At 41.7% G+C, this 12,330-nt stretch overlaps 1 long non-coding RNA gene across 1 annotated transcript; it reads right to left on the reverse strand.

Annotated features, from left to right (window-relative positions):
• Positions 1 to 1,591: 1,591 nt before the first annotated feature.
• On the reverse strand, positions 1,592 to 11,899 carry LOC136794619 (uncharacterized). The gene is made up of 5 exons (XR_010841653.1): positions 11,818 to 11,899; positions 10,934 to 11,040; positions 10,292 to 10,386; positions 7,737 to 7,820; positions 1,592 to 1,718 (listed from the first exon to the last, which is right to left on the reverse strand). It is a non-coding gene; the product is annotated as an uncharacterized lncRNA (long non-coding RNA).
• Positions 11,900 to 12,330: the final 431 nt, after the last annotated feature.

Genomic DNA, 12,330 nt, shown 5'->3' on the forward strand with positions numbered 1-12,330 from the left:
CTGATCAAAGTTAGACAGCATTCTAGAAATGCACATCTTTTAAAAATCGAAATGACAAATATGAAAACCTGGTGCTGTCGATAGTTTCACTTTTCGTCCTGCTAAGACGAGGCTGCTGTTGAGACGGACTCACAGATTTAGAGAACGAATTTATGGTTACCAGGAGGGAAGGACGGGGAGGTGGGATAGTCCGGGAGTCTGGGATTGACGTGTACACACTGCTATATTTAAAATGGTTAACCAACAAGGGTGTACTGTATAGCACAGGGAACTCTGCTCAATATTTTATAACAAGCTAATTGGGGAAATAATTTGAAAAAGAATAGATACATGCATATGTATAACCGAATTACTTTGTTATACACCTGAAAATAACATAACATTGTTAATCAGCTTTGCTCCAATACAAAATAAAAAGTTTTTAAAAAATGAGGCTGTTACTGCAATGGGAAAGAAAAAAGAAAAAATTCAATACCATCCTCAAGGTGGTCCTCGTACCGTAACTCTACATCTTCCTAATTGTCAAGGATGCTGACTCACAGTGAGCCTGGGAAAAAACTAACTGTGAGGAAAATGTGCCCCTATTGAATTTCTCTTACTGACCATTTCTCTAAACGGAGTGATACATAGCTCTCCTTAGAATGGATAATGGGCTCTCGCTTCTCCTCCACCTGTACTACATTTCCTCCTTTTAAAATACGGACATATGATCAGCAAATGCACTATGGTCCCAATATTAGGAAAAGATGACCCTCTGTTTCTATTGCCCAATTTTATCTAAATGTGTGCTTTCTTTTTTCAGAAACTGTTAGAATATGGTGGGTCTGGGACTTTGATAATAGGGCCAAAGGCTGGAGGGTTTCCATAGAATTTCACTTTTTCCTATTCTTAAGGATACTGAGAAAAATCAAAAGAGGTAGATTTGCCAGATTTAGCAAATAAAAACAAAGGATGCCTAGTTAAATTGAATTTCAGATAAACGATAATTTTTAGTATATCTCATGCAATATTTGGCTTATACCAAAAATTTATTTGTCGTCTGACATTAAAATGTAATTGACTGCCCTGTGTTTTTTCTGGCATTCCTATGGAGAAGGGGAAAGGGGGAGGCGAGGAGGAGGAGGAGGAGGAGAAGGGAGAGCAAAGTTCAATGATTGTAATGTATTCTCCGGAGAGCAAAAAACAGTATCGGATCGCAAGGCCAGTTCCTTGCTCTGTGACTTGTCCACTGACAAGGAGACCCAGAAGAGAAATTTTTTTTACCAAAGTGGTACTCAGGTAGCCCATGATAAATAAAACTGATCATACTTGATACTTCGTTTCATTCTGACTCATTAATTCATTCAAAACCATTTTTTAATTTGCTGGGATGGTGGGAGGGTGGGGGCGGGGTGGGGGTGGGGGGAGGCACAGGAAGTGGTAGTCAGAGATGATCACTCTCTGGTCTTCAAGACCTCACCAATCCTAAATACCATAAGAAAAATATAAGCGACTTGCCACAGGGCTGTGGAAGAGAAGTCTCTCATTCCTAGCTGCAGCGAAGAAGAATGTTTACACAGAAGAGGACACACTTGAAATCTACCTTGAAAGAATGATCTCCGTCTCAGCCATTGTCCTGCAAGGTCATTTCTGATTGTTCTTAAAAGTTGGCTTCACAGAGGGTCTGCTTTGGAGCAGGGTTCATGCCATCACTAGCAGGTGACAATGGGTAGGAGCAGCTTTCCAGGGGCAGAAGCAGTTACCAGGAGAACACGTTATAAGATGGTGGCAGGTGCGGGGAAGAAGAGGGGAAGAGAGAGAGCGGTCAGTTGGCAATAAAGTGGTATTTGGGGAGGATGCTGAACGTTGGCTATGCTTGTATTCATTAGTTCGGCTCTGGAAACACTATTTCTGCAATGCATCTCTGCCACAAATCATATTGTTTGCTTAGATTTAGTCCATCACTCAGTCACTTTCACATGGGTACTCATATCAACTGTCCAGGAATTGAAAAGCGAACGGGAAATGACTAATTCAGAGTATCCACCTAATGGTTTTTAGGAAGGAAACCTCATATATGTATATATATATATATAATATTATACATATTATACATTAGATAGTACATAACTTACATTTATTATATATATAGTAAATAATATTATAAAATATTACAAAAATAACATAATTAATTATATTTCATATATCATAATATAATATGTATATTGAATGAAATGGAGGGTTTCCTTCCTGAAATACTATAAAATATGCACACATGATATAAGTGTATATATGTGTATATATACACATATATATATATATACTTGTCAGTAAAACTAATGCAAACAGTGCTCACGTCTCTAAGTAATGTAGCATTATTGTCCAAGTTCATCAGCCCGGTTTTGTTTTCTTTTTGGCCACACCTCGAGGCTTGTGTGATCTTAGTTCCCCCACCAGGGATTGAACCTGGGCCCATGGCAGGGAAAGTGCCGAGTCCTAACCACTGCACCACCAGAGAATTACCCCCAGTTGTCTTAAATAGAGCTTGATCTTTACAAGAAAACTGTATCTGATAAATTTCAAATATAGAATAAAACAGAAGTCTCATGTAAAAGTGTAGATGAATAATTTCGGTTTCTTTTTGCTCTTTTTCTTTTTTCTTTTTTTGAAAGAAAACCAGATCTTTATTATTACTCACAAAGGCAGTCATTCCCAGTCCTTAAATGATTTAATGGAATCAGGAATTTGACATCTTGTTCTTGTAAAGATTCAGAAATACCAAAGGAGTCTCACTATTGCCAGAAGTTAAAAAGATAAAAAAATGAATCCTACTCAAGAAATATACAATAACATAGCAATTTTAGGTCAGAAACAGAAAACATGTGCTAAAAAGGAAGGAACACACAAATCAATTTTTAATAACATCCTAAGAGGAAAAAAATAATTATCAGATATACACACTCCAAATTTTTTAAAAAAGGAGTCCAGGAGACCAGTTTATAGCTTAATTCTCTGTAGTTCTTAGACCTATAGGGAAGGAATTGCAGTTCTTCTAAAATCAGCCATAGTCAATAGAAAAAACTGCAGAACTCTCATTTTTGGCGAGTGACCCAAATGCCCTGGACATCACCAGTCTTTGAGTACAAGTGAGGACACAGTAGCATGAACATCAAACGACATTGGCTCTGAGACTTCACCCAGAAAGGAAGGACCTCCTCCCCTGACATCTCCCAGAGGATGCCTCACTATGGCTCACAGATTATTCCATCAGCTTCACGCTATGCCCAACCTTCTGTTCTGTTCTGCCCCTGCTGTAACTCAGATCTTCTACCACCAGAGATGTCATTGAGAACCTCTGTGCTGTACTGTTTGGAGCACCCATTTGAGACAGTCTGATGGGGACACCCAAGGGAGCCACCTCCCTCCCCTGCCCCACCTCCACCTTATTCACTATGAAAGCGCTTCGTTCTTTCATTTACACCTCTGATGGTCTGATGTCTAATTAATGGTATAGACTTTCTGTCATTCCTATCTTGACTAAGCTTCTCTAACACCTAGCAGTGCTTGGCACACATTAAGTATCCAATAAATGTTATAAATGATTGAATGCTTTTCCTAGAAACCTGTCCCTAAGTTTTGGCTGCTAAACCCTCTCTCATAACAATAGTATAGTTGGTATTTCTATGTGCTGGCACCTCTCCTGGTGTTTTACATTGATTAACCCCATTGACTTCCCATCAAACCCTAAGGAAAAGGTAGTTTCATTTTCTCCACTTTACAACTGTGGAACAGAGCGGTTAAGAAATTTGCTCAAGGCCATCTAAGTACATATATATATGCACATATATACACAAACCAATTGCACAAGGCCATCTATGTGTGTGTGTGTGTGTGTGTGTATATATATACACACACACACACACACACACATATATACACAAATCAATTTTTAATAATATCCTAAGAGGAAAAAAATAACTATCATATATTACACACCCCAAATAAAAAAAAAATGAAGCGTCCAGGAGACCAGTTTATAGCTTAATTCTCTGTAGTTCTTAGACCTATAGAGAAGGAATTGCAGTTCTTCTAAAAACAGCCATAGCCAATAGAAAAATATTGCAGAACCCTCATTTTTGGTGGGTGACCCAAATGCCCTGGACATCACCAGTCTTTGAGTACAGTGAGGACACGGCAGCATGAACATCACACGACTTTGGCTCTGAGCGTGGGACAGCAGAACCTGGGTTCTGAACAGCAACAGTCTGCTTTCAGAGTCAGCGTTCTTAACTTCCCGTTGAATTACTTCTTTCAAAAAAGTCCAAGAGGTCAGGTGAAGGAGTCCAACCCCCTCTTCTCTATCCTCTCTCTGCTTCAAGTATCTTCACCAGAAACCATACCATATGAAAACAAACCCAAATAATAATAATAACAAGAATAAGGAGGAGGAGGAGGAGGAGAAGGGGAAGAAGGAGAAGAGGGGGAAGGACTCCCTGTCTTCCCTTGTTCCTTCCTTCCTTCCTTCCTTCCTTCCTCCCAAGTTTTATGTACCAACAGCTCACAGCATGTCAGGCCCACGCCAGAACCACAGTCTCATGGGAACAGCCATGAGGGGCCAACAGCATTAACAATTTAACCTAAATAGAAGCATCTGGTAAACCTCAATGCCGATAATGCTGGCAGGAAAAGTCAGAGGCCAGCAGGAAACGAACTGAGTTCACGAACAAATTAGAAAAAGATATGTCTGAGCCTAAGTCAAGACTGACTCCTGAGGCTGCCACAGAAAAGCGTGGTCTAAAAGCAGCTCACAGGTAGGGAATAAATAGCTGTCAGAGGTGCCTAAGGAATAAATAAAAGGAAGGCCACAAAATTGCTAGGTTTCAAGTAAATTCATTAGGCTCTACAGAGAGGACCAGAGTAGAGAAGAATGGATCCCATAGACAAATAAGTAAAGCGGAGAAAATTTAGCATTACACTAAGTAATGTCATTTATCGTTCTTCCAGAGAAACCTGTTAAGGGCAAAATTAAAGAGTCTATCTTGGTCTGGTACTTCTTTAGTGGCATTTGTTTTGTGCGTGGTTTATGCAATGCACATGCAATCCGTATGAGACCGTACAATCCATATGAGTCCATTAGTGGAATGGAGAAAGCTGGAAATACACTAGCCCAGCCAGAGGTCAAACCCAGCCTGGGAAACACCAGTTGGAGGGAAAGTGGAAGGACCTACTTTTTAGAGCTACTTTTCATTAAGGAGAGGCAGTACAGTGTCATGAAGCAAGGTCTTTGAAATCACAAAGGCTGTTAGGACTGCCTCTATGATTTACTAGCTGTGTGATCTTGGGTCAGTTACTTAACCTTCGAAATCTTAAATTTTTTTCATCTGTAAAATGGAAGGGATAACAGCATCTCCTTCGTAGGTTTTTCTATAATATGAAATGAGATCTTGGCTGTAAATAGACTTCCCAGTGCTGGATTCATGATAATGCCAGCTATCCCCGCTCGTGGTGGCCATGGTGGTGGGGAAGGTGGGATGTACATGGAAGGAGGGGGTGTTTCTTTACTATTTATTTCCGCTGCAGTTGCCTTCATCTCTCTATGTAAATAAGTATAATAATTCACTCTAACTAAAAAAGTAATTAGGGCTTCCCTGGTGGCGCAGTGGTTGAGAGTCCGCCCGCCGATGCAGGGGACACGGGTTCGTGCCCCGGTCCGGGAGGATCCCACATGCCGCGGAGCGGCTGGGCCCGTGAGCCATGGCCGCTGAGCCTGCACGTCTGGAGCCTGTGCTCCGCAACGGGAGAGGCCACAACAGTGAGAGGCCCGCGTAACGCAAAAAAAAAAAAAAAAAAAAAAAAAAAAAAAGTAATTAATAATCTGGGAACCCTTAGACATAAGTGCATTCTCAAATGCCCCTGTATGTCAAAATGCCAACCCATATATCTGTCTTTGGCAAGCCTTGTGGGAGTTGCTTCCCATAATGTTGATTTAAAAGCTTTGGAGATATGGTCCAAATATCTCCAATCTCTTCTTTATAAGGTTAGGCACTATATTTAAACCTTCTCTGAATCCATTGATATTTTCTGCTTGTCAGGGTAAGGCGTTCTTAATGTTTTCTGCCTGGAAGCATATATGAGACATTGGTTTTCAGCTCTGGGACTATGAACTTGAAGCTCTCTCTCTCTTGGTGACTGGATGAGCTACAATCAAAAGTCTCTCAAGGAATGCCAAGGCAGAGAGGGAGTATCCTTACTGCTGGGTGCTTGTGTGAGGACTTGTGCCACATGGGGTCTACCAAGCAGCAGCTGGGTTTCCTCATACCTACCAGGGGCACTGGTGGCCTTGCTCTCACCCCCCTCTCCCCACTACAAGGCACTGCTAGAAAGGGTTGCCACAGACACCCCCTTGTGGTCTCAAATACCAGTCAGAAAGGCTGTGCCAGCTTGGCAACTGCAGCATCTAATTCTGACTGTGTCAATCTCCCAGAAATCGCTTGACCCAAAACCCATACGAACAGAAAGGAGAAATCCAGGAAAAACCAGATTTGGGCAAGAAACCAGAAAGGGGAAGGGGGTCAGCGTTTTGGGGAATTCAATATCATGGCTTCCTGCACAAGGAAGCTGCAGATTTCTTAGCGAGCAAAGGCTATTAACATTCTCTTTAAATTTGACGCTTAAACTCAACACGATGGAGGGCGTTTGACATGGACTGCACTTCCTGTCACAATTTATTTTGGAGTTAGATAATGTTTCTGACTCAAAAACTCACTGAAAGCCTATTTCTCTGCTGTCATAAATCAAATCATCCCACCAATCTCAGTAGAACTTGGGTCCTATTCAAGTGTTGCATGCAAAACAGAGAGCAGCTTTTGAACAGCTTTTGAAAAGGGAAGATTCTGTGTAACAGGAACCAACGAGGGCACAGATTTTTCCAGAGGATTTGGCATAAGTCGCCAGAGGCTAGGGATGGCCTTTGAGTTATCCGACAGACTCTCCCTTCCCATGTCAACCTCCTTTTCGGGTTTGGTCAGAATGTTTGCATGCTAACGGGGTAAAGTAGAGCAATCTGATTGTTTCCAAAAGTGCCAAAGACCTTCTTTCTTGTGGGTTACTGAGGTTTAAACCCCATGAAAGCAGAAAGCAAGACTTTACTCTTCTCTGGGGTGGCTTCACAGACCTAGCATGATAGTCAGCTGAGAGCTTCCTGAGTCACAGCACCTAGAAAAGTTCCGGAAACCAAGGAGATCCTCAGTAAACTCTTCGTGACTGACAAATGTGTCACATCTGCTGTTGTTAAATTTGACTTCTGCGTGCTTCTTATGTATCCATAAGAAGCCTTCATTACTTCAGGCATATATTTGAAGACCATTAAATTTTCCTCCACTTCATTATTTCATAGCCAAATTTTTCATGAAGCCGCAAGTACCTCCCACTGTGCTTTTATAGCAGTTGTACTTATACCATTTATTACACTATGCTGTGTTAACCCGTTGCTTACCTCTACTACCCTTAGATAGGGGAGAGGACTAATTCTTGTTTATCCTTGTCACCCCAGTGCCTAGCATGGTAGACAGCATTTCAGAAGCATTCAATAAATACATACTACACAAAGCTCTGCACTCAATGTGAAGGCTTTGTGTTTCTCAAGTATTTAAACTGACATCTATCAATTCTAAGACTCCTGAAAAAAGACTTTTTTCATCATGAATCAGAACTGAATTGTGCAATTTGCATGAGATGAACAACATTTTAATGCCTACCTTTACTTTCTATTATGCACTGTTCTCCTTTGTGCTAATTTTGCTGTCAGAGGTCCAGGAAGAGAGTGAAACACTTTATGTCTCCTTTGCAAAAAATTTAAAACACAAACCAGAATTTTTAAGCATATTATTTTCTTTAGCAGTTTTTTTTTTCTTTTTATTCCTCCTCCCCCCTCTTTTTTAAAATTTTTTTTGGAATGGCTGCCATTTCCTCTTTAAAAGTTAAGTCTAGAGTGCTTTGGACTTATGGTACAAGAACACATATTTATTTCAACATTTTGCAAATATTTGTTGAGTTCCTATTATTACAAGACACTTCTGGAGGTAATAAGAGAGATGGAAAGACGGACAAAATTTTAGCTCTCATTGAGCTTAAATTCTAGTGAAGGGGAGATAAGCAATAAGACAACGAACAATAAAATGTCAGGACATGGTCAATGTTCTCAAGATAAGGGAGTGATAGACAGGATGTATTGAGCTTCTCTAGAATGGGCTGTCAGGGAACGGCAGACTAAGGAGGTGACATTTAATCTGAAATCTAATGAGCCACAGGAGTCAACCTCTGGACTCGGGGAAACAGCCATCCAGGCAGAGAGGCTGGAAGGAGAGCCCAAGGTGGGGAAAAACGTGGCTTGTCCATGGAACAGAAGACCATCTTCTTCCTCTACAGGGAGTCTGTTGGCCTGCAGGCTCCCACTAGGTAACTGCCATAGACTGAATGTGTCCTCCCAAAATTTGTACGTTGACATCCTAATCCCCAACGTGATGGTATTAGGAGGTGAGTCCTTTGGGAGGTGATTAGGTCATGAGGGTGGTGCCCTCTTGAATGGGATTAGTGCCTTTATAAAACAGACCCCCAAAGAGCTTCCTCACCCCTTCCATCATGTGAGGACACAGCAAGATGACAGCATCTATGAACAAGGAAGCAGGCTCTCACCAGACACTGAATCTGCTGGCACCTTGCTCTTGGACTTCCCAACCTACAGAACTGTAAGAAAGAAATATCTCTTGCTCATAAGCCACCAGTCCAGGGTACTTTGTTATAGCAGCCCAAACAGACTGAGACAAGTAACCCTTATGGAATTGACTCTCATTTAATCCTTGCAGCAATCCTGTGACGTAGGTATTGTCCTTATAAAAGAGGAAATTGAAGCCCAGGGAAGGTCCGCAAAACACCTCTGGTCACACAGCTGATTACTTCTTGTTTGAGCTGGGAGCTGACTTGAGATCTCACACTCACATCCACTTCTTTCTGCTTCAGCACCCTGCGCAACCGTCTTGAGGGCCTTGTCTGGGCTCACAAGTGTGCTCTGCTTCCCTCCCCACAAAGGCTCAGCACAGTTTGATTCTTGCTTTTGTTGGTGGAATTTTGCTTGAAATTGCTGTAATTTGATACCTAAGAACTCCCTTGACTCTTTGAAAACACAGATGGGTGGGGAGAGAGTGAGAGATAGTGGGGGTGGAGGTGGGGAGGGACAAGGAAGGGGAAGGAAGAACAAAAGGAAAGCTCGCATTTATGGAGCTCCTACTACATCCTGGATATGGTGCCAGGATCTTTACACGATGGACTCTCCATAAAATCCTCCACCCCTGAGCTTTAACCTCCGGTGTCACACTGATTACCCAGCCATCTAAGGCCTACTGGTCCATGAAAAGTCTCAGATACTAACTTGAACAGCCACTTGTCGAACGAAAAAAAAATGCACAACCTAAAAGTTGAGGGTTATGTTTTATTCAGTGTGGACTTTCTGAGGATCTCAAGCCTGGGATACAGCCTCTCAGACAGCACTAAGGGACTGCCCCAAAGAGATAAGGGAGGAGCCAGGATATATAGGAGTTTTGTAACAAAAACTAGATCAGTGGAACATCAAAAGATTACTGTTAATTAAAGGAAAACAGATATCTCAAGTTAATGAATTTAGTGCTTTTCTACGTATGGGAAGATGCAAAAGTCTGGGCGCATTGAAATCATTCCTTTGGTATATATCTCAGCTATCTGGGGCCAGTATCCTGTGTTTTCTCATCCCTGAGTCTCCTCAGGGTGCACCATTGAGGGTGGCCGCACTGGCTGATGGCTTGATGGTGGGCATCCTGTTTTTATCCTGAGTTCCCTCAGGGCTCACTGTCATGGGGTGGCTGTAATGTGATGGCTTGATGGCTCCAACACCCTTTGTTTACCGATCTGGCGGGCAACATTGTTCATTTATACACTCAATGGGTTTTTTTTTTTTTTTTGGTTTTTTTTGAATGTCAGAGATTAGAACTTTCTGGGAAAGCAGCCTTGATGCTCTCGGGCACCTCTCTGTGGCCACCAACTAAAGCATTCCAAGGACCACTAAAATGCATTAAAACACGGTGTTGAGCTGCTCTAAAAGTGTGGTCAGCTCTTGGTTTTCTTCTTGTCTGTCTTTTCTGCATCCTGTCACGTTAAGAATGTAAATGGATAATGGAAGTGTGCTTCTTAAATATTAGTGATTGTCCTCTGAGTGCTTCTAACAGAAACATACGGTGAGAGACTTTGGCATCAGAGGGGTTAGAATGAAAGTACTACTCACTCTGCTACTTGGCTGCTCTTGGATGAGTTAATCTGTCTGCATCTTAGTTTCTTCATCTGTAACTGGGACCACCAGCCCCTACAGCCTGAGGTGCTCTGGAGATTAGGTGGACGACACATGTGAAGGCAGCCAGCTCACCACAGTGAGTAATAAGTTTTAGCTCTCTTCCTTCCCCTCTCCTTTGCTCTAAACACAGAATTATTTCCACAGACAAGTCTGACATTAAACACTCTCAGATCAAAATAAATGTTGCTTCATTTCCAAGCCCTCCCCAAGCCTAAGGGAACAGCACCTTCCTAGGAAAACCAAAAAACAGGTAAAGAAATCTGTGAGAATGGGTTAGGTTCTGGGCTCTTTCAGAGAGAGAGAGATGACCCCGAATGTGAAAGGAAGTGTTTATGGTGTGCTCTTCATCAAGGGCCCCTGCCTAGGGCATTCTGGGCTGGCTGCCATCTACCTGTTCTTCCCTTTCCCCCTGTGAGTGAGCCATTCTCTGCTGGGTGCAGCCATACTTGAGGGTGTTTCCCTGCACTCTCCCATGCAGGAAAGGCAGGAAAAGGCCAAACACAAATGACAAGCCCACTATTCTCTGTTTGTATTTATTTTGTTGACTGCTGCAGCAAAACTCTACCAGTGGCTTACCTTTCACAGCAGATGTCTTTTCTGCCTTCAGTTGCAGGAGTTGTTCCAAAGCAGATGCCATCCGAATGCTGGTGCGAAAAGCACATATAGGCAAAGCTGCAAAAGAACTAGAAGAAAACACCAGACTCCTGGGAAGCCACCCAGGGAGGGAGAACCAGGACTCAACTTGCTTGGCAGTCTTGTAGGCAGGGATATGGGCAAGCCCTCAGGGGGTTAGCACCCTCTGTGTGTCCCTAACTCCTCTGCCTTCACCTTTGCCTTTTGAAAAAGAGCATGGCACAAGGAGGCATGGGTTTGAATTCTGCCTTGTTATTTAGGGTCTGTGATACCCTGGAGAAGCCACTGACCTTTGCCGGGCTTCAGTTTCCTCGTCTGTGAAACAGAGCCCATGATTTTGTGGGAAGAAAGTATGATAATGGTGTGAAAACCTCATCGAGTTAATAAAACATAAAAGGTGCTCAGCTGGTCATTCTTTTAATTAATGGGAAAGATGATATTAAACGATAGCTTCCTAGAAAATGTGTCTGCTTATTGTATATTCATATAAACCATGTTAAAATAATGAATAAAAAGTATATATGCATTTAAAATATATTGAAGGATGAACCCCAAAATGTCGATTACTTCTGGTTCATAAAATTTAAAGGCGATTTTTATTGCTTCATTTATAGTTACCTATATTCTCTCATTTTTCAATGATGAACATGTATTGCTAATATAATAAGAAAGTAAAGAGAACTGAGGCTGTAGAAGAATATTAATAGTCTAGAAAATGTTCAAAATATATTGTTGTGAACAAAGGCTTAGATATATAAAACACCACATTATAGTATGTGTATGTAACACATAGAAGCTACAGGGAAGAGGTTGGATAAAACCCTTACAGTGGTCGTCTCTGTGTGGAGAAATTATAGGTGGTTTTAATTTTCTTCTTTTTGATGTCACATTTTCCTCATTTTTATATTAGTTCTGGAAGTCCTGAAAAGGGAAAAAATACAAGTAAATTATTTTAAAAGCGTGCAAAAGGTGAACAGACATTGCTGATAGGAAACAAACATGCACATAAATAAAATGTTAATGGACTTCCCTGGTGGTCCTGTGGTTAAGACTCCATGCTCTCAATGCAGGGGACACAGGTTCGATTCCTGGTCAGGGAACTAAGATCCCACATGTGGTGGGGTGCGGCCCAAAAAATAAATAAATAAAATTAAAGTTAAAAAATAAAATGTTAATGTAAATAGATATAGGGGTCACCAAACCTGTAGCAACGATGTTGAATAAATAGCATATTCAATATCCTGTAATGTCCCTAAACCACCTTGTGTCCTGCCTCAGTGCCTTTGCTTACACTGCTCCATCTGCCCAGAATTCTTTCTCCTCTGCCTTCTGCCCTGACC

Source organism: Kogia breviceps, chromosome 8 (assembly GCF_026419965.1).
Source record: "Kogia breviceps isolate mKogBre1 chromosome 8, mKogBre1 haplotype 1, whole genome shotgun sequence".
In the NCBI taxonomy this organism is placed as follows: Eukaryota; Metazoa; Chordata; class Mammalia; order Artiodactyla; family Physeteridae; genus Kogia; species Kogia breviceps.